This window comes from Carassius gibelio, chromosome A7, assembly GCF_023724105.1.
Source record: "Carassius gibelio isolate Cgi1373 ecotype wild population from Czech Republic chromosome A7, carGib1.2-hapl.c, whole genome shotgun sequence".
Taxonomy (NCBI): domain Eukaryota; kingdom Metazoa; phylum Chordata; class Actinopteri; order Cypriniformes; family Cyprinidae; genus Carassius; species Carassius gibelio.
In genome coordinates, this window is record NC_068377.1 from 8,794,419 (window position 1) to 8,815,831 (window position 21,413).

Consider the following 21,413-nt stretch of genomic DNA (forward strand, 5'->3'; position numbering starts at 1 on the left):
GTATACATTCACTTCAAACTGGAATCATGACGGAATATCCTGTGATGTCTACTTTGCAGAACACTTGCATTCGAATAGAACAGAATAGAAATGTGCAGAACAGGGGGCCGTGAGGACTGGAATTGAGAACCGCTGCTTTATACCATTTGGTTGTACCAAGTTCACCAGGTGGCTACCCAATCGTATAGACTAATGCGTCAACCAAATAGGTAATTATGTCATGTAGACCTATATTTTGTTTTATTTTTTTGCACCTCCCACAAATGTAACTGGTGGAGTAAAATAAGCGCACAATATCAACCTCTTTGATATATCAATAATTGCAACGCACTGCTGTTAGGTATTAAATATTGTAATTGAATTGATGTCAGATCACCTTTGTGTTGAAATGTCAAATTTTCACCTCTAGCAAATAATTAATCAAATTTCGACAAAAAAATGACAATAATATAATTCACTTAATTAATTATAATTCACTTAATAATATAATTCATAATTCACACTGTATGGAAAACAGCTGCCTAAAATCTAATTATGTGCCCCATGGAGGAAGGCCTTGATTAAAAGGTGAGCAAGTGATAACAGAATTTAGATTTTTGGGTGAACTATTCTTAAACACTTCTCAGTACATAAGACCACACTATCTGTTCTACTACTATGGGTCTGCTTGTTTCCATAGGGGAACGACTGTCATAGGCTGCCACTGCTTAAAGATGAAGGAACATGGTCACATGAGCTGTGTGCTGGAGTGGGGGTCTAGATTAGAAACAGCGAGTTCTCTGCAAGCAGTGACCCATTTTCACAACAGCCTCTATGCACACATCTACACAGAGGTGGCAAAATCCACACTCAAAAACAAAAACCCTTTACAAAAGAGGTGGCAGGCAGGGCCCAAGCATGCAATAAGCCTAGCTCTTAATGCACACATTCCAGAGCTGAGCCGTCCACCTGCCTGTTGGTACTAGTAGGGGCGCCAACAAACTCAATGGAATCACATTCACAAATAAAAGCTACATGTTCAAACATATATACTCCATTTAACGCAAGCGAGACAAGTGCCTAGTCACTATTTTCAAACTGGCTAAAAATCAAATATATCTAAAGATGATAAACATCCAACTGCAGCCAAAGTCAGATAAACATTGGAGCCTTCGTTACGCTTCCCCAGTGTTTCAAAATCCAACCGACACACCAAAAACGAAGAACTAGCCGCTAACAGTCAAGCATTCAGTACAAGCTGCAAAAGAAAGAAAAAAGGGATTTACCGATTCCATGGCCGTCTTCAGATGGGAAAGGTTAAAATCCAACTAAAAATGCTGAAGATGTGGCTGTCAAGTCCAAGGAATCCTGTGGAAACAAAATGAAAGACATATTAATCTTCTGAATATTGATGTTTCACCTTTCAAACATGAACTGAGAGTCATTTCCTCAATGCAGATTCCTTTATTTCAGCACACATAATGTGAAAGGCCAGACAAGACAAAAGAAAAAAAGAGGATTCACCCATTTTGTTTTTTTGGTCCATTAGGAGTGGGACACAAATTCACAATTTCTGGGACAGTTGGTGTGCTGGGACATGATGGGCACATTCCTATGTTGCTGTCACCCTAACCCACAAGCTCCTCGCAACAGTTTCATGACAACAGCTGCAACAATAGAGGTATTCAAGGCTTGACAGCGATGTATGCTGAACTTGTACTAGGGCTGGGCGATTTGAAAAAAAAAAAAAGAAAAAGAAAGAAAAAGAAAGAAAAAATAACGTTTCCCAAAATCGACCAATTAATCAGTCGTTTTTTGGCTTTTTTTTTTTTTATCTGATAATCCGATGCATGAAAGTAGTGTTTGTTGCTATAGAAACTGAAATCGGCACATTTTCTCTCAGAATCGTCATTCGCTGATGGAAAGGACAAGTTAAATAGCTACTATACCATTTTATTTTGTGTAAATGAGAAGTTTTCACACTGAAAGAGAAGTGATCTCGCTCTGATAGACGTGCAAGCTTTATCTGCAGCTAAATTGATTAAAAAACAGAATGAACTGATGAAATGTAAAAAAAAAACAATAAATGAATTTATGAATGATGTAGTGCTAATTGACATATTACAGTATAGAAATTATAAAGTATATTTTCTACCTTATTCTGTTCAGAAAATGTAAATAATTGCTAGTTAAATGTAGCCGTGTATTTAAAACAATCATAAAATTGCCATTAGGAAAAAAATATAGATTCCTTATTATTGATTATTGTCCAGCAGTGTATTTGATTTGTTACAGCAAATTAAAAGCAATAAAAAAGAAGATAATTTTTAAAAAAATAAAATAACAATAATAAATATGATAATACAAAGGCTACATAAATAAAATGATTGTATATTAAATTTCTGTTACATCTGAAATGATAGCTACGCCCCTGGTGTGATAAAATGTTAGCCTATACATAATACTCGTAAAGCTCTTTTTTAAAATCTTGGCTTACATACATTTTTACGTATGCCATGTCAAGTTAATTTTTTTTCTTTATTTTTTTCTAACCTACGGTTCTCTAACCATGAAGGCTGCTGTGTAATTCCCCCCCTGACTAAGCATTTTTTAAAAATGTAGGGGAAGTATTTAAATAATCCTGTGAGTGCACTTAAAGAATGCAGAATCGAATTGTTATACTCGAACCGAATCAAATTTAATTGTGAATCGAATCATTCTAAATTTGCAAAAATCGTTCTTGAATAGAAATGAAAACCTATGAATTGTGAATCGAATCGCTGCCTACCCAAAGACTCACAGCCCTAGTTTGCGGGTTAAAACGACACCAATAACATGATATTTAGCCTCTGGAAAGTGACTTTTACCAAGGCAAACCCACCAAAGAATGTGTATTTTATCCGCTGGAACGTGATTTTTACTGGGGGATCGCCCCTGAAAAGCGATTGGGCTAGTTTTGAGTAGCAATTGAACAGGTTTTGCTGTGAACAGCAAAGCAGCAAACGCAGCAGCTCACACTCTGCAGCAGCAACTTGTCCACACACAGTTTCAGCTAATGGCTAAAACAGCCTACTATTAATGATGCGAAAAATTATATTCATAAGTGCAACAAGTCATTTGGATATGAAAGTACAAACACATTCAATGCAGACAAATCTGGGCTGATTATAACGTGCACATTAACATATCGTGCAATATCCAATATTGAAAATAACAATATCCAATATACCGTTACACCCCTATTAAGTATATTTGAAGAAAAGAATGAAATATGAAGACAAATATTGTAAAAAATTTGTATTAAGTGAAACCTATGTTCAATTCAGAATGACAAAGTATAACACCAGTAGTAGGCAATGTTCCCTCTAAGCTGTGTTTTGGTTAGGTTCCCTCTAACCAAAACTAAAACAAGTAAAAACAGAAAAGATTTAAAACATCAACCAGAATGTTTATGGGTCATAAAATAATGAGAAAGCTCAAGACCTCCTTCAATGTAAGCTTACAGGGTCATTTTGCATATTACATCAACTGGCAGGCAAAAAATGCAGGCTACATCAATTCAAAAAAACATTAGTCAACAATCTACACAATTAGAAGTAACATGGTCTGTAGAACAAATATGCAAAACACTTTACGCATCTAATGCGACAGATACTACTGGCGCTTTTCCACTGCATGGTCCGGCTCAGCACTGAATATTAATATCACTTTAAATTGGGTGGAATTATAGACATGTCGTTATAGTTGCACCGCCTCTACTCCCATGACCATCTGAAAATCTTTTTCATTACAAAACATACCATCAAGGTCTCCCTGAATCATTAAAAAACATTATTTTGTTGTTGTGAACGTTCAAAAACGTAGCGTTTATTCAAAGGTGCGCTCGTTCAAAACTGGTGTTATTTGTTATAAAAAAAAAATGTTGCGTTCAATGCTGGCTAGCTTTGCCAATTTAATCTAGCAGGTCTAGTGTCTCATGTTGCAAGTTCAATGCTACAGGTAGTGACTATTCTCTCCAGTCAATCAGTGATAAGCAGGGTTTGTCACATTTTGGTAACCGTACATCTAGCTTGAAACCTCAGCCAAAGTGGTACTGAAGAAAGTACCAGGTACTGTACACAGTGGAAAACCCCCCAAGAGCAAAATACCATACTATGTAGTTTAAAAGCGCCATAAATTTGATCAGCTGACCAGAGAATAGAACTGAGTGCCAAAGGCCCCCTCCAGTCACCCCACATTAAGGGCAGTCCTCACTCAGATGGGGCATCTGGTAGGATCAGAACCCTGAGGATTCTCCCAGCAGGAATGTGCCAGACTGGATTAATCCTGAGTGGAGAGAACTCCCTCTTAATGGGGCTTCAAAATGAGACCGTAATCTTACCGAGAAAATCCTCAGAATACACGAGTAGCTTGGCTGCCTGCTCACGCACACATCAACTAGCCATTGTTAAATCCACCGTAAGCTTCTGGCTTGAAAGACCACCAGGTTATGCAAGGATATGCCTAATTCATTTTGAACTTATAAAAACTAGAAGTTACAAAGAAATAAGTGTTTTGTTCGACTTTAGTGTTTGTCAAAACCACTTTGAGATCAGGCAGAACAGAAGTTATGTATATTTTAAGCTTCCCAGACCAGTTTACTGTGTTCATTAGATTGTAGTGGTGAGACTCTCTCTCTCTCATTCTCTCCTGTCCTGTTGTTCGAGTCATGCTCTGTTTGACCCTAAAAGGAAACTCTAGGACTGAGAAAGGCTAAAGCCCTTTAAATCACAAGTCAAACGGGCTGTTTATTAGTGCAGGTGAAAGTATGCTTTCACAATTCTTTCTAGCTAAGGAAAGAAATGTTACTGCAGAGGATGGACCTGCCAGGCTTGCCACTTCCTGACTGTTGTTTTTCTTCATTAGTAACATGCAATTATATAGGAGGCATTGAACAGGACTCCAAAAAAAAAAAGAGCAAGGAGCCATTGGCTCCTACGAGAAAAATACTTTAGGTGCCACAGAATAAACATGTTTAATTTATTGTCTATTACATTTGTACATTTCAATTATACAGTCATATGTTTATGTCTCATCTTTTCTTGAATTTATCAGCATTTTAATCCATCTTGTAGATGACCTAGGAACTAAATGTATTTTCCAACTTGAAATATACAGTCACGCATTGTTTACTACACAGAATCTTTACCAATATCATGAACCATAAACATCGCTTGGCCACTGATTATAGTTTGGGCTCCTCCTCAATGCATCTCAAAGCTGAATCATGTAGACAACAGGTTAAGTAAAAAATATTGTAATAGCGCATTAATATAGCAAAATGCTCCTCTTTATAGATATTTTTCTAGCTGACTGATGAGCTTATTGACACCGAATGGTTATTGAGGTTAAATGTATATTGAAACTGAAAATTTTGTACTGTAGGCTCTCTTATAAAATAGCCTACCTTTTGATGTTAATTCATATTCATTATGTACTCTAGTAGTAAAGAGAAAGGTACGATAGGTTCACGTGTTGCTGGAATTGAGGCACTAACTCAGGATTGCGCCCACCGCATTAATGAGCACCAAATAGTGTTTGAATTTTGTTAAGAATTTGGAATTTTGGAATATTTTTATATGAAAATAAACATGCTGAAAACATTAACTAAAAAACATTGTGCTTTTCTATAGTATTAAGCCTCAAATATCAACTATACATCGGATTGGTTTCTTTAAATTATAAAAAAATTTAAATATGAGCGGTATTATAATGTTATACTAAAACTAACATTTAAATAATAGGAACCCTCAAGATAACATATAGAAAGAAAAAAGTGCATCTTAAGCACGCAGAATAACAAGTGGACTTTGAACGATTAATTGTCGATCTGAACGTAATTGTGGCATCCATGTGGTTATTCTGAGGTAGACAATTGTTATGTGCCATTGTTTACAAACATTAGGCGTTTTCTGCAGTTTGAAACCGTAAAGCTGGTTTTGTGATTAGAAGCAAAAGTCCAGCTTTCAAATGGAGTGGGTCTCATTACACAGAGCCATAGTTCACTGACACTGGCAATATCATGTAATAATCGCAGATGAATCGCATTCGGTTATGAACGCGATATTGCGTAGCATGTCAGTGAACTATGGCGATGTGTAGTAAATGCCACTCCATTAGAAAGCAGTTGATGGACATTTACTGCTAATCACAGAACTGGCTTTACTGACAAGACACTGTAGCGGATCTGACTCGAATCAGACAAATTAAAGAGTCGATTAGGACTTTGGTTGAAATGCGAGCCGAATTCCTCAGTAAGGCAACAAGAGGTCATAAATCAGTAAGCAAGATAACCAACCAACCAACTTTTTCTCAGAACAGCTTTCAACATTAACACCACTAGAACAATTATTGACAATTTCAATTCAGAGAAGAGATTGTCAAATTTGTTGTGTCCAATTTGTTGTTCATAATTGAAATGCAACGCTGGACATCACATGTAAACCCATGAGAGTTATACACCATATCCTTAAACACTTCCCCCACCTAGCAGAACCAGACTGAAATTCCTAAGGGGGCCTTTTAACCTCTGGTCTCCACAGAACATCGTTATGTCAGATAATGACACAGAAACTGTCTTTTCTACATATATGTGGACCAAGATGAACTCAAAAAGGAGTTAAAAAAAGAATATCAGTCCATCGCTTCACTCATTCATTTATGTGCAACCCACACATTTGACTATCATGTTATAATCACTTATTGTGTATGTCTTTTAATAACTATTCGATAGCTTAAAGATACATATCCATGTTTAGTGTGTACGTGTTCGAATCTATTAGCTTGAAACAATCATGACCATCAGTTATTTGTCAAATGTATAATATTCTTGTTATAGGAATTATGTCCAAAATTAGACCCTGCAAGGGCGGGAAAATTCAGACCATGTGCTTGATAAGATATCATATGATTTATGAAACCCCCGAGCCAAGACAATATCTGATTGGTCAAGACAACATTTGAGGTGTGGCCAACAGGCCAGTTTAAATACTTAGGACACCATAAATCTGGCTTTTTGTTTTTAGCTATGCTTCTGCTATTAGTCATGTCTGTTTTTAGCTTTTAGTATTTAGCTATGCTTCTGCTATTAGTCATGTATGTTTTTAGCTTTTAGCTATGCTTCTTAGCTTTTGCTATTAGTCATGTTTACTTTTAGTTTTTAGCTATGCGTTTAGCTTCTGCTATTAGTCATGTACGTTTTTAGCTTGTAGCTTTGCTTCCTAGCTTTAGCTTTTAGCCATGCTGTTAGCCATCACTGTTCTTTGAGCGCGGTTCCAGCATGCTTCGGCCTGCACGCCTGCTGCTACTTAGCCACGATGAGAAGAAACACCACCTAGTCTTGCCAAACTTTACTTCTTTTCTTTTCCATTTGAGTGTTTTGTGTTCTGAGTTAAGTTTTGTAACGTCGAATCTCCGACGTCTGACCTCGACTGCCCGTCAACTTCAACCAGCCCACACAACTCCGCGTCTTCAGCCAACGCCCAACCATGGGCTTCCTAAAACGTCATTTCAACGACTACTGAACTTCCAGCCAATCAGCGACATCGGGAAAACCCCCTTTCAACGACAACTTTACACAGGCAATGTACCTTCAGACATTTGTACTGGTGTATCTAATATAATTTTAACCTCACTGAGGAACTCAATGCGATGGTTAATTAAGTGATTGATGGTTGTTCATGTCTATGCAATTTAACATATTGCTGTGAACTTCCACATTTCCATTTCCATTCCCTTAAACTTATCCTTCCCTAACTTTCGATCTACCTGCAACTTGTGTGAATGTGTGAGTTCGGTGCGCTTGTGTTAGATTAGTTTATATGTCTTAGATTTATCTAATAAAGCCTTATTCATATTGAAAAGGGAAGTATCTTGTGTTTTGTGCTTACAAGTTAATGTCTTAAACTGCCGATCTTGTTACTATGCTAATTGCAAGTGTTTTCATTATAGTTTGGATATTAATATCCAGCGCAGATTTGATGTTAAACGGATCGTTCAGTGAATCGCAGGGCGTCTCAGTGAGCAGCCGTGAAACAGTGATTCTGTTCAAATTAGGGCTGTAGCTATTGAATATTTTAGTAATCAAGTATTCTACCAAAAATTCCATCGATTAATCGAGTAATCGGATAAAAAAATTTTTTTCTTAATTAAAGTGCAATATTAATTATGCAAGAGAAAATAAGACTCCTGGGTCTCTTAAAATGAACAACTAAGTTTCCTTTTTTAGATTTTTTATTTTATTTATTTTTTAAATGCATAGAATGCAATGCATACATCAAAAATAAGCATTTAATTATTACCCATTGTTTCTCTGTCTTTACTTGTACTGTGAACGATGACAATATAGTTGACAGATGAATTAAGTACATTTAAGTGCCATTCAGTTGGGGATTTAAATAAAGCATTTTCTGAGATGCACATTAAACACATAAAATATTAATTTATCTTTTAATTATTTAAAATTTACTTAACTTTTTGGTAAACAAAGGGGATTTACTATAAAAAATAAAACATGGAAGAAATGTTGTGTGATTAAAACTAAAAAAAAAAAGTACGATTTTTTTTTTTAGTAGTAGGCTATGTACATTCTGCTGAACAACAGTCTTTAACCGGACTTTTATTTTGACGGGTTGGCATGCCTTTACAGTGTGATGTGACGCTAGTTTTACTCAAATCAAACGGTCAAATGCTCGTGAAGTGACTGTCAGTGCAGTTCTGGAGATGTTGTACATGTGTTCACGTCTTATTTAGAGAGACAGCAGACGCTGAATTCACCGCGAGCTTCATGCGCGCTTCAGTGTGTTTAATGAATGAAGACCCGCTACTGCTCCATTCATTAACAAAGACACGCAGTACATGCAGGATTCATATTTAAACAGACTATTCCGGCTTAATATTTACAGATATTAGTCCATATCGTGATTTGATGTAAAGTGCAATGAGCTATTTTTGATGAATTCATTCAAAATTTAGAAAATTCCTTGCCATACCGCGTTAAACTGTAAATTCCATTTTTATGACTGGATTCCGCGATTCCTTCCGCTTTGTGGGTGACGTAAACGCGTTGTCACATTAAAAAAAATCATTGCCAAAGAACCTCATGTGAGATTTAAAATAAATTAAGAGGCTTCGAGGCAGAGGAATTTGCCTCGATCATTTTTTGTAATCGAGTTACTCGAGTTACTTGAGGAATCGTTTCAGCCCTAGTTCAAATTCCCTTTAAAATCTTAAACGATTCCCTTTGAGCTAAATTGACCTGTTTCCCTTACAACACGCATGAGATTAATCATTTTTACTAAATTTGAAAAATAAACCAATTAAAAATATGGGTTTCGATGATATTTCCAATCATAACGTGATATTTGATATTTCCTCGCTGGTTCTGTTACTGAAGAATCCAACACGAGAATGATATGGCGCAACCAAACTGTTACATGATTGGCTGTAGCGTGTCACTCCCCATGTTGCTAGGTTACCAGAGAGTGAGTGCCTTTGTTCATGCAACCAAACTTGCTTCGCAACCTCTGGTTTCTTCAGAAGAAAAAAAAATTAATGTTTTATCGAACGCATTTTTATTGATATTGATTACATGTCTATTGCGATACATATCATAATCATTTTACCGCCCAGACCTACAACACACCCATCATCTCCTGCAAACCCAACCTCTGAGTTTTAAAAAACTGTTCTAAGCTTGTAAAGAGTAAGGCAAAGTCCATTAATGTAAGAGTAAAATTTTCGTTTAATCTCGAAGGGTTACCAGGTATTTTGAAATTTTGCAAGCCCTGTAGTCCATTAGCAGTTCTGACGGAAATGCCTGGCGGAGGGCCTCAAAGCACACATTTGAGCAGATAAACACATGGAAACATCAACAGCAATCAAACTCGAGATCACCAAAACCATTCCCACATGCTATGGAGTCAGTGGCTCTACAGAGAATGCATTTCCTGCACCCGAAGCCGCAATGCATGTTTGATGTGCTTTGGAGATTAAATGTCCTCTGAGAAAAAGACAAAAATCATCCCCACATCACGTTACAAGAAAAGCACTTCAACCACAAGCATTTCATGCAAGTATAGTCAACAAATGAAGCTACATATAGGCAGAGAACTAGATAAGAAGGGAGCAGTTTTATATACACCACTGCTAGCGTATATAACAGCAACAGCTGCATGGAATGGGGGGGGGGGGGGTTGCTTTGGTCCAGGTTGTTGTTGTGGGTCACTGGCCGGGCCTGTGGCTTTTGTGAGCACGTAGATCTATATGGGGCAAAGGACATTGTGGAATTTAGGTGGAGACGAGTGCTTTAATGCAAGCCTGAGGGCACAGCCATTCTTTATCCCACCTCTCTTCTGTTTGCAGCCCGTTCTCTCTGTGCCATTCCCCAGGGGATCAGATTACAGGAAGCGCCACCATTTCCACAATTCAGTCTAGCTCCATTTATGTGGGAAATCAGGCCGCGGGAGCTCCCCTCCCCCCGCCCTATGCCACAAAGTGCCTCTCTTATCTCACTACATGTCTGACTCTGGCCATAATGCCCTGTCTGAATACTGAAGACAAAGCAGAACGCTCAAAATCACTGGGGACCCACAGACAGTAGTGGACACAGAAGTTAAAATACACAAAAAAAAAAAATACACAAGCATGCTTTGCAAAACCAGCTTATTCAAGGAAACTGGGAGCTGAAGATGTGCACAAGGCTTTTCCACGGTCTCCCATCTGTGTTTGAAAGCAGATATTCATAATGTTTTAATGATACAGAAAGCAGAGTACAGCAGCAAATATCAGCAACAGCTGTTAATTGTAATATCTCAGCTGGGCAAATTAAATTCAGTCATCCTTTCTGTCCCATGCATCTTGATAGGAACCTGACACTCTCCTTAGCAGCAAGAGGAAGAGCCAGAGACTGTGAAAAGCCATGTAATACAGTAGCAAAAGCTGATCTCTGCTCCTCTTCGAAGACAGCTCCATTATTGATCAGCTTGGCTTCTGTAGGAACCACTCCATGCCCCATCCAATGGCATTATCAGGCCAATGAAACTGAGACACCATTCCAACACAATACCAGCTCCATTAGAATTGTAGGATGTAGTGGGATATAGACTCTGGCTAGGGGCAGCAACTTTTGAATGCTCATATGGCTATAAGCACAGAGAATCAAATTAGATTTTTTTAGTCAAAGTTTCCAACTTTACTGAAGTAAACAGTTTGAACTCGACTGTATTGTTTGCGCTTGTGGTCGCAAACAAAAGTAACTCATTTGCTGTTGTGTGAATAGAGAAACAGGCTATGACAATGTTGAATTACTAATGGGAACTTTCATAATATTTTTCATTTGTTAATTAATATACTCCGGAGTCAGTACTCAATTCTATAACTTCACTGTAACAAGGACACAAGACAAAGTAAAACCCATGCAACTCTAACCTTGCAGCCAAATTAACATATAAACACATGTCTTAGTCTGGAAAAAGACAGAAATGGCTTTTGACTTGGTGGAGCTCAGGGAGGGGGGATGGGGATGGCCCAACATGAGTCCATCTGGCATATACACACACACATCTCAGATCTGCTCCAGCCTACACTGCTGCAAACATGCCAAACTATGAGAAGAGAAATTACAAAACAAGAGCCACTGAAGAGGCAAAGAATCAGTGATAATGGACCATGTAGAGTGTATGGAGAAAATATGAAATGGGTGATGTGACAAAACCGCAAAAGTGAATTGAGTGAATTGAGAATCTGCACCACTCCTGACACAGTTTCCACCGCCATTCTACATTCGTGCTCAGCTGAAATACTCTCCTGTTGTCAAGGCAACAGTTACTCAGGACCAGACAGAAAAAAAATAGAAATTTAAATATTCAGCCTAATCTTGGTATTTATCTCCGATGTCGCTAAAAGTATAAAAACTGGATTTCTATAGATGACTAGGCCTAATTGCGTAACTTTAATTCAACAGTCAAGCATTTACTTTGCTGACAATAGTCCTAGTTTGGGTTCTGATTTACTGTCACCATGGCAATTGTACAAAATGACTGTACATTCTTCCTGTGCAAAGCCCATTCAAGGTCTGAACGCTAAATTGTTAATGTGTGCATTCTATTGCAGAGACCAGAAAAAAAGTGAAAGAAAGTAATGAACCAAGCAAAGCTCATCTCCAGACAAAGTAAGCATCCAATAACACCTTGTTCTTAAGCCCCGTTCACACTAGCAGCGACTCTTGTTTCTGCATGTCGCCAGGGGCTGGCGATGAGGTTGCTAGTGAATGGTGTCAATACTGGTCACCTTGACAGCGAATCAGGTTTCTTGCTACTAAGTAAAAACATTTTGGAGGCAAGACACTAAATGTAATCTAAATTAAATCCATACATACAAACAAAAATGAAGAACCTACTTTCTTCCACTGAGTATTTTTATCCATGGCTGAGAGGAGAACGATCACATGAGCTCTATGTCTTTTCCTATTGGCTTTCGCCTCCGAAAGTCGCTTTTTATTTGCATAAAGTTGAAGGATTCTGAACTTTGTCGTATTGCTGGACACTCCTCATCCGGTCACCGATGACCATGGTCTCTCATGTTGTCAGAAATCGGCAGCTCTCCATTGAAACTAATGGGATTGTGTCACTTTGCAGTTGCGTGTCGCTTGTAATGTGAAAAGGGCTTTACAATGATGTTAGGCAAGGCCATCAAGGATAAATTTTTTCCACACAAACACTGTGGTCATGTACAAAGGCATCTACTTTGCAGAATCAAATTCAGCAATCCTACTTTTGATTGCAATGTATTAAAAGAGTTTCACTGAAGTTATGAGGTACAAAAAATTCCACTGCAATAAGGAAATGTAGGTATCAAATTTTCCTGTTGTGATTAATTGCTCATGTTTTTATCACGGTATACGCTACTGAAATCTAGTTAAATTTAGTGTCGTCACGGTACCAAAATTTCAGTATTCGGTACCGATACCAGTGAAAATCCACGGTTCTCGGTACCAATTTCGGTACCAAAGCAAAACACAAAAATATGCTAATTAAAATTAATTAAAATAATAAAAAAAACGTTTTATCACTAAAAATAAAACCAATGCCTTTTCTTTATACTTATTTAGAATTGTGTTTAAAGTTTATCCACAAGTTATATAATTATGAAAAACAAAAAACAAATTCTGAATAATTTGCAATGTATATTTATTCATGGTATTTAGAAGTATTGTGCATATTAATCACCGTGATATAGCACATTACCGAATACAAGTCTAATGTGAAGGCAATAATGTGTTAACATTCAAAAAAAAGGCCTTTCAATATGCCTGGTTAGGACTCAGTGTAACAACATTCTTTAGCATGACAACATTCCCATTATCACAGCCTATCATGCCACATTGCTACAACAAAACAGCGCAAAGCACATATCATTATACGTCACGATTTCTATAGTCATAGAGGAAGATAAAGTAAAATACAGACCAAAATTGCCTTGTGCTCACTCAGAGTTGACTACTTTAAATATACCAATGCTGCCTCTGCAAAGCACTCAATCCATGCATGTTACATAAGCAACAGATGCAAGGATGCTTGTTTGGAACAATAACAGCAAAAGCTAAAGAAATCCCTGAAACCTTACCGCCTCCAAAGTATGCAGAGATGGAGATCTGAAGCGTGAACACACGTTAAACAGAAGAGAGTGGGCTGGGGTGTGTGAAATTCCCCAGACTCTGAAGTTGAAGCTCCGATTCAGGGATGAACGGAACTGAAGTGGCACCGATTAATGCAACAACACGGGCAAAGTATGCAGACCAGTGTCAAAAAAAGACAGATAGTAACAGTGTCAGCATAGCCAGAGAGTAATGCTCAACAGTTAATATGGTACATTAGGCCAAGAGTAAACAAACTCAAAGTAGAAGCCCAGAGAATTATTCCACATTTAACCTTTAACAACTTGTAAATAACAGGAGATTGGTACAGCAGCTTCTGCTGACAAAATCTTCTCAAGTCAGCTCTCCTCTACCAACAGAACCGAGCGATGGCTCACAGTAATTGGTTCAGAGAGGGGTTTCTGGACCTATTGTAGATAGTGACGCAGAACTCAGGTCAGGGCCTCAAGATAATGGAAGTCGATGAGCGGGGCAAACGAAAGGTGTCAGGAGCGTGTGGCCCGGCAATCACATTTCAGAGAACTGTCTTCTGCATGGCTCTTGTGTCACATCCAATCCCCTCCCATCAGGCGTCCACTGCACCACCCACCACAACACTTCACTGTCCCCCCAGTTTCTCATTTTCTTTTCATCGGAAACCTGTCTCCCCAGGAGAGGTGGATATGCATGAACTAAGGCTAGCCAGAATTACAGTCGAGTTAACGCAGGGGAAAATTAGTCTGGCAGTGGAAAGGAAGTTCTGAAAGCGTGTGCGCACATATGTGTGCATTGAACCAAAGTCTACCTGAAAGGAGTGACTGCTTCGCTCTACCACAAAAGCAGACTGCTAAACAGGGACAAACAGTGACCGTTCTGGACCAAATGAATTATGATTTCATACACTTGCATCATTGAGGAACGGAGTTCAAATCCAAGTGTAGAATATGGTTAGTCCTTTAGTCAAGGTATGTTAGGTATTGACTGCACAGTACTAAAGTAATGGAGATCAATTAGGCAAAGGCAATGCTTGGCTATACAAAAATATCAAGATCAAAAAGCAAAAAATAAATAAATAAAAGTGTGATTTTTTATTTTATTTATTTAGTTAGTTGGTTAGTTAGACAGTGGGATCCATGACTTAATGGTTACCACTCATACCATAAAGAGATAAATCACCCAAAAATGTATATTAACCCATTATTTACATCCTCAAACCAGTATAAGATTTTCTTCTTTTAGACAAATACATTGTCATATTGAAAGAAGACATTGTCATATTGAGTTATATTGAAAAACTTCCTGACTCCTCCAAGATTTATAATGGCAGTAAATAGGGTGATATTTTGGGGTGAACTTCGGGGTGAACTATCATGCATAAACTGTATTTTCCTGTATTTGAGGTTATTTGTGAATTAACATAGACTTGTAGTCTAAATAAAACAGTTTGAACAATTTTATTACACTTATATACTAGAGCCCGACCGATATATCGGCCGGCCGGCATTATCGGCCGATATGAGCTTATTGCATTTAAATCGGCATCGGCGTTTATAACGGCCGATGAATGATGAGAAACAGTCTCATGCTTTACTCATGTTATGAGTGTTGCATAGTTTACCCACCAGAGGGAGCTCTGCAGCTCCAGAGTTGACAACAGCGCCAGAAATCCACTAGCGAAGAAAGCGATCAGCCAAGCCAGCCACGGAAATTTTTTTTCTGTTTTGACGGTGAGTCTGTCGTTCTTCATGTGAAATGATTTAGTTCATACACTGTATATACAATGATGTGGTAGTTCTAGCTAACGGTCCTATCATTATCACTTATAAATATTCTGTAACATCACTTACAGCCGCTTAATGCATTGCTATATTAGATTAGCCACAGAGCTAATACCATGTTTATCAGTGGAAGAGTGCGAACGTTAATAAGAGGTCAAACTATAACGTTATCGTTTAACTTATTCTAAATATATCTGCAGTGTTTCCCACATAATGACCGGGTAACTGTGGCAGGGGGGCAATGACTAGAAGTTATGTTCAGCGTGCCTCGAAAAAACAACAGCTGTTATGTTATTGAATGAATTCATTAAAAATAGGTCATTGCACTTACATCAAATCACGATATGGACGAATATCTGTAAGTATTAAGCCGGAATAGTCTTTTTAAATATGAATCCTGCATGTTCTGCGTGTCTCTGTTAATGAATGGCGCAGAAGCGCCTCTTCATTCATTAAACACACGTAAGCGCATTAAGCTCGCGGTGAATTCAGCGTCTGCTGTCTCACTAAATAATCACGTGAACACATGAACAACATCTCCAGAACTGCTCTGACAGTCACTTCATGAGCATTTGACCGTTTGATTTAAGTAAAAGCAGCATCACATACACAGAACTGTAAATGTACGCCAACCCGTCAAAATAAAAGTCCAGTTAAAGGCTGTTGTTCAGCAGAATGTAAAAAAGCCTATCATAGACTCGATTACTAAAATATTCGATAGCTACAGCCTTATGTTATTCTAACGCTAATATAGCTTCCTTTTTAGCAGGCCCCTTAAATGCTTGCTATTAACTTGATTGAAGGTGGTTCTTCTCAAAATTGACAGCGGTGTGTTCATGACACTAACGTTAACCATTCAACTTCGACTAGATGCGTCAGAAATGATTAACCAGATAGGACATGTAAATAAATGTGAGCTGAACAAGCGCTTTTTTTATTTTATTTATTTTTATTTTTTACAGATTGTTTCAAAGCAGCTTTAAAGACATAACAGGAAAATGTTGTAATATTGTTAAATAGAAGTAGGTAATTGGTAATACCTATTGGTTGACAAATAAAATATATATATATTTCTCATTTTTGCCTATGTAGGAGATCCCTGTTTATTATAATTCTAATTCTAATGATGACACGAGTAATGATACATGGTGATATTATTAATACACATGCTTATTCTTTCTCTGTCTCTTTCTGCCCTACAGATGGCTGAAAAAGGGCATGCTGTAGCAGCAAAGTGTGGGACTACTTCTGCAAATACTTTAACTTTAGTATTATAATTTATTTACAGAACACACACAGACTGTTAAAACCAGCTTCAACTGGAAGAAAGTAAAAGTGTTAAATGTTTAAAATCAGGCTGTTTTTTTTATCATTAAAAAATATATACTTTTGATGTGCAATTGTTTAGTCATTGAGACTATAATCTAAGCCTTTTTTTTTTTTACATAATCTCTTCTGGAAAATGGTTTATACTGCCCACATACATAGAACAGGCAGATATTTTGCTATTGAATGTTGTGTAAGTGCAGTATATAGGAAATGGGTCTAATATCCAGTTTATTTTCAAAATCAAAATATCGGCTTATAAATCGGCTCTTTTCGAGTTAATATCGGCATCGGCCCCCAAAAAACCATATCGGTCGGGCTCTATTATATACACTTGTATACAAAATGCTCTCTCTCTGAAATACACTTGTGAACAAAACAAGAGTGTGACATATTAGGTGCACTACCACCAGTGGCAGTGCACTATGGCACAGTGCCTGTCACAGCCCTAACCAAACCTCCCATAGGCAACGCAAAAACAGCACAGAGATAGGAAGCATCCTTTCATATTGCTAAGGGCCCCAAGACAAAAATGGAGGTCAAAAGTACATGCCATCATGAAATGTAAATGAACATTACGAAAGTTCAATTATTCACAGTTTCTCTGACAAACAAAAGTGTAGTTGCACTTCGCTGGAAAGCATTCTTGATGAACTAAAACGGTCCTAGAAAAATCCAAATTAAATATATAGTAGTACACTACATGGAGCGGACATCACGCTTGCTGAAAATTCCACTCTGCAGAGGTAAGGGTAATTTCTCCTGAATTCATACATATGTAATCATCAATATGACCCTGGGGCACATCAATTCCTCATACAGCTACTAAAATTCAAATGAGAACAGGATCAATTCTACAGAAGGCTTTAAAGAAGGAACACAGTGGAAGCATGAGAGAATGTTGTTGGAATTTTCTCTTCCATAATACCAGATGAACTGGGAATGTATCCTGAAATGAAGCAGGTTAAGCCCCCAAATATTATTGTCAAAAGTACCAATGTTGGTACGGAAATTTCAAAAATGTGACAATTTCATCATTTCCTGCTATCACTCGCTGTTAAGAAAATATTAGGGATCCGATGATAAACTAAGCTTTCAAACGCTCTCATGTGTATCAGTGTGCTCAGTCAAGGGCATGAAGCGATGATCAATGAAGCTTATTTAAGGGTGCTCCAAGCAGGACTTTTTGGGCTGATCACCGATTGTCGATCACAGGAAGCAGTATCTGCTGATACAACCACTAATACCAATCTTTTCTGCAACTAATCCAAAGCTGTTTGCCACAAACACAACATTTATCCATTTTGGATTTCAAATCCAAACGCTGTTATTGAAAATGCTTTTTGAGCATTGTGTTTCTGTTTTTATGCAGTATAATGATAAAGTTACAATCTTTCATAGAACTAAACTTCCCCAAGCCATTATCGGCCGAAAGCGATCAGTAGCCAATCAATCAGAGCACCCCTACGATCGCAGACAAATCTGTTGAGCCCCTGAATACAATGGCCAATTAGAGCCGTTTAAGAATCCACACAACAGCTCTCAAAATTCTGGTATCTCTGTATTTTTTGGCTGATTTGCGGTATACGGTAGCCTATTTATCTTGGTATTTTGGATTAAACAAATAAAGTGAATGTAAGCATGTATGCATATATTATGTGCAAAAAAGGGTTAAAATCACATTAAATTACAGCATTGCAATCTAAAAACTAGTATATATATATTTTTTTTTTTTTTTTTTTTTTTTTTTTTTTTGACATTTGAGGCTTAATACTATGGAAAAGCACCAAAAGTTTTTCAGTTAGTGTTTTCAGCTTATTTTCAAATAAAATACGGCATGCAGTTGCATCCCTACGCACAAACATTGAAACAGTTGTTGCTTTAAATAGCTTTCAAATTTAGTCAAGCAACTCTAACAATCAGGTAAAAGTGCACTAAAAGTGCACGATACAAAAGAGACATGGACAGAAAGTATTCTGTCCTTATCAGTGAAACTGTGCAAACTGGGTCCATAAGGTGCACCATACATTGCATTTGTGTAATTGTCAGCACATAAGCAACTGATTTCTACATTAAAGGATCTTTTGCAACTCTTACTTTGTTCCTGCCACTGAAAACCACAAAAGCAGTTGAACTAAAAATGAATGCCCATGCACAGTGGGAAAAAATCTCTGCTTCACACACAGAAGACAAGTGTGCATCTATTAAAAGCTTCAGAACGAAGTGGGAGTTTGGCACTGGAAGAACACGTGGATTCTATTATGGGCACTGGGCAGTGCATTCAACAATGGTAGCAATACACAAATACTCTATAGTGCCTGCTGACAAAAACCTGCTTCTCCTGAAAATAAAAATCTCAAGCACTACAAAAGCTTCTGTAATCAGTACATAGTAGATGGCAATGGGAAGAATTAGAATTTGCTTTTATCAACTCATTCTATCCTCTTTCTGAAAAATCAACTAACATCTACAACTTCACTAATAAAAACATAAAAAAGTGGTATGTTATGCCAGGCTATATATTGTGTTAAGTTGTTTAAACAGAGAGGCTAATATCACCGCCTCTTCCGATTCATTAAATGCTTTGAAGCTATATGACAGCTTTGTGCAAGAAAAAGGACAAAAACGTACTCACTGAAAACCCTGAAATCTGTTCATTGTCAGTGACATCAAACCTGAGCCCCTTTCACACTGCGATTCCGGAAAATACACGGGTAATGTGTCCTGACAACTGTTCCCGGGTCACTAGATTTTGCACTTTCACACTGCCAGTGATTACCCGGAATATGTGCGTGTGTTCACACACAACCCGTAAAGGTCCCGTAATGACACGTGACATCAGCGCGTGACGTGTAATGTACAAGTCGAAAACGCTAGACACATTAACTTTCACTTGAAATGATCTCAGCTTCAGCGCAGAAAGTGATGAACTAACTGATCTCTGCTTCATTACAGTTTGCACATATTCGTTGCAAATGTTGATCTGCCTTCAAAACACCCGGTAAGAAAGTCACGAGATTACGTGCATCATGGTTATGACAACCTTTACGGCATTTGTTCACACAGCGCTCAGTCCGGGACTGAACCCGGCAATTTTACTAGGTCCCTGACCCGGGATCAATTCCGAGCAATTTTCCGGGTCCAACGTGCAGTATGAAAGGGGCTCCGGCATGTTGTGTCTTGAGGTGGTTTTATGGCATTTTTAAATCTCAACAATCTGAGTTACTACCCAAAACAGCAGTATAGACATTAGGGCTGTAGTGATACACTAATCTCACGATACAATATATATCACGATATTCAGCCAAAGATGCGATTCGATACGACTCTATATAATTTGATACTTTTACATCATTTTCTGATAGATTTAAAGGGCACAGAGTGATTTTGTTGACATCTTGTGAGCGTTTCATTTACTTGGATTTAATTAATTGAAATGAAAATTCAAAACATCAGACAGCTTGCAAAATAAATGCTGGACAAAATTAATCAAAGATGTGTTGAGAAAATTATTTATTGAAACAGTGCAAACTGTAGCTTACAAGCCTTTGAAAAGTAAATAAAGAAATAAAGTAAATAAAGTGCAAGATTGCAATTAGCAATTAACAATGGAGTTAAAGTGCAAGTGGGCCGTGATGGTGACATATGCTTCAGTTGCGCGCGAGGTCCAGCCGTCGCACGTCAGGGCAACTCTCTCCACGCTGGACAGGGAAGCTTTAACGTGTGCCCTTGTCTGAGAGTACAGCCCGGGAATGCAAACCTTGGTGAGGTGTTCACGGGTTGGAATAGGATAGCGGGGCTCCATTGTGTTCACTATGCGCCTAACGCCTGGGTTTTCCACCACTGAATATGGTCTCAAATCCTGACAAATAAAGTAGGCAATGGACTCTGTAATTTTCTGCGACCGTGGTGAAGCAGATGGAAACTTGTGGGAACAACCGCCATCAATGTCCAGCGTAGTCTGTTTTGGGTCACGCGGCCGATGCTGCTTTGGGTCCTCCGTAAGCTTAAACTTTTCCAGGTGGTGACGTTTTAGGTGCGATCGTAAATTTGTGGTATTGCCGGAATATTTTACATTAGTGCCACATAGCTTACAAACCGCGACGCTTTTATCCAAGTCGTTGCTTTCCTTCTTTTTTTTAAACCAAAGTGCTCCCACACATCTGCTTTGAAGCAGGCGGGTGCCGGATTTATATTCACCGCCATTCTCTGAATATCCTCGCTCTGACTTCGTAAACAGGAAGAGGTAGTCTGTGTAAACTTAGTACGGGTAACTTGCTCTACAGCAACACTAGCGGCTGGCTGACCAAAATCACTTCCTGCAACGCCAACGGGGGTAAACACGGGGAATTTGAATGGGACATATGTATCGATACTCGCGGCTAAAAAAATCGATACTTTCTTTGGAAAAAAAATATAGATTTATATCGCAGAATCGATAAAATCGCCCAGCTCTAATAAACATTCGACTAATCACTGCTTTTGTCTCCTATAGGAAAAGGGGAAAAAAGCAACACTCAAGCCTGGTTCACACTGCAAGCATATACATTTGGTTTTAGAGGTTGGTCAGTTATAAACTTGGATTTTCTAAAGTCTTGAAAGTTTCAGTTTCATTTCAGTCACTCAAATATAAAACGTGCTGTTTATACATTTACATT

The 21,413-nt window shown here is 38.0% G+C and overlaps 1 protein-coding gene across 1 annotated transcript in view; it reads right to left on the bottom strand.

Annotated features, from left to right (window-relative positions):
- The window catches only part of LOC128016577 (ankyrin repeat domain-containing protein 11-like), a 123,168-nt gene that overhangs the window by 85,641 nt on the left and 16,114 nt on the right, over positions 1-21,413 (bottom strand). Inside the window, exon 2 of the mRNA XM_052601201.1 lies at positions 1,266-1,347. The gene's annotated coding sequence lies outside the window, so the exon portion shown is untranslated. The remainder of the gene's footprint in view (positions 1-1,265; positions 1,348-21,413) is intronic.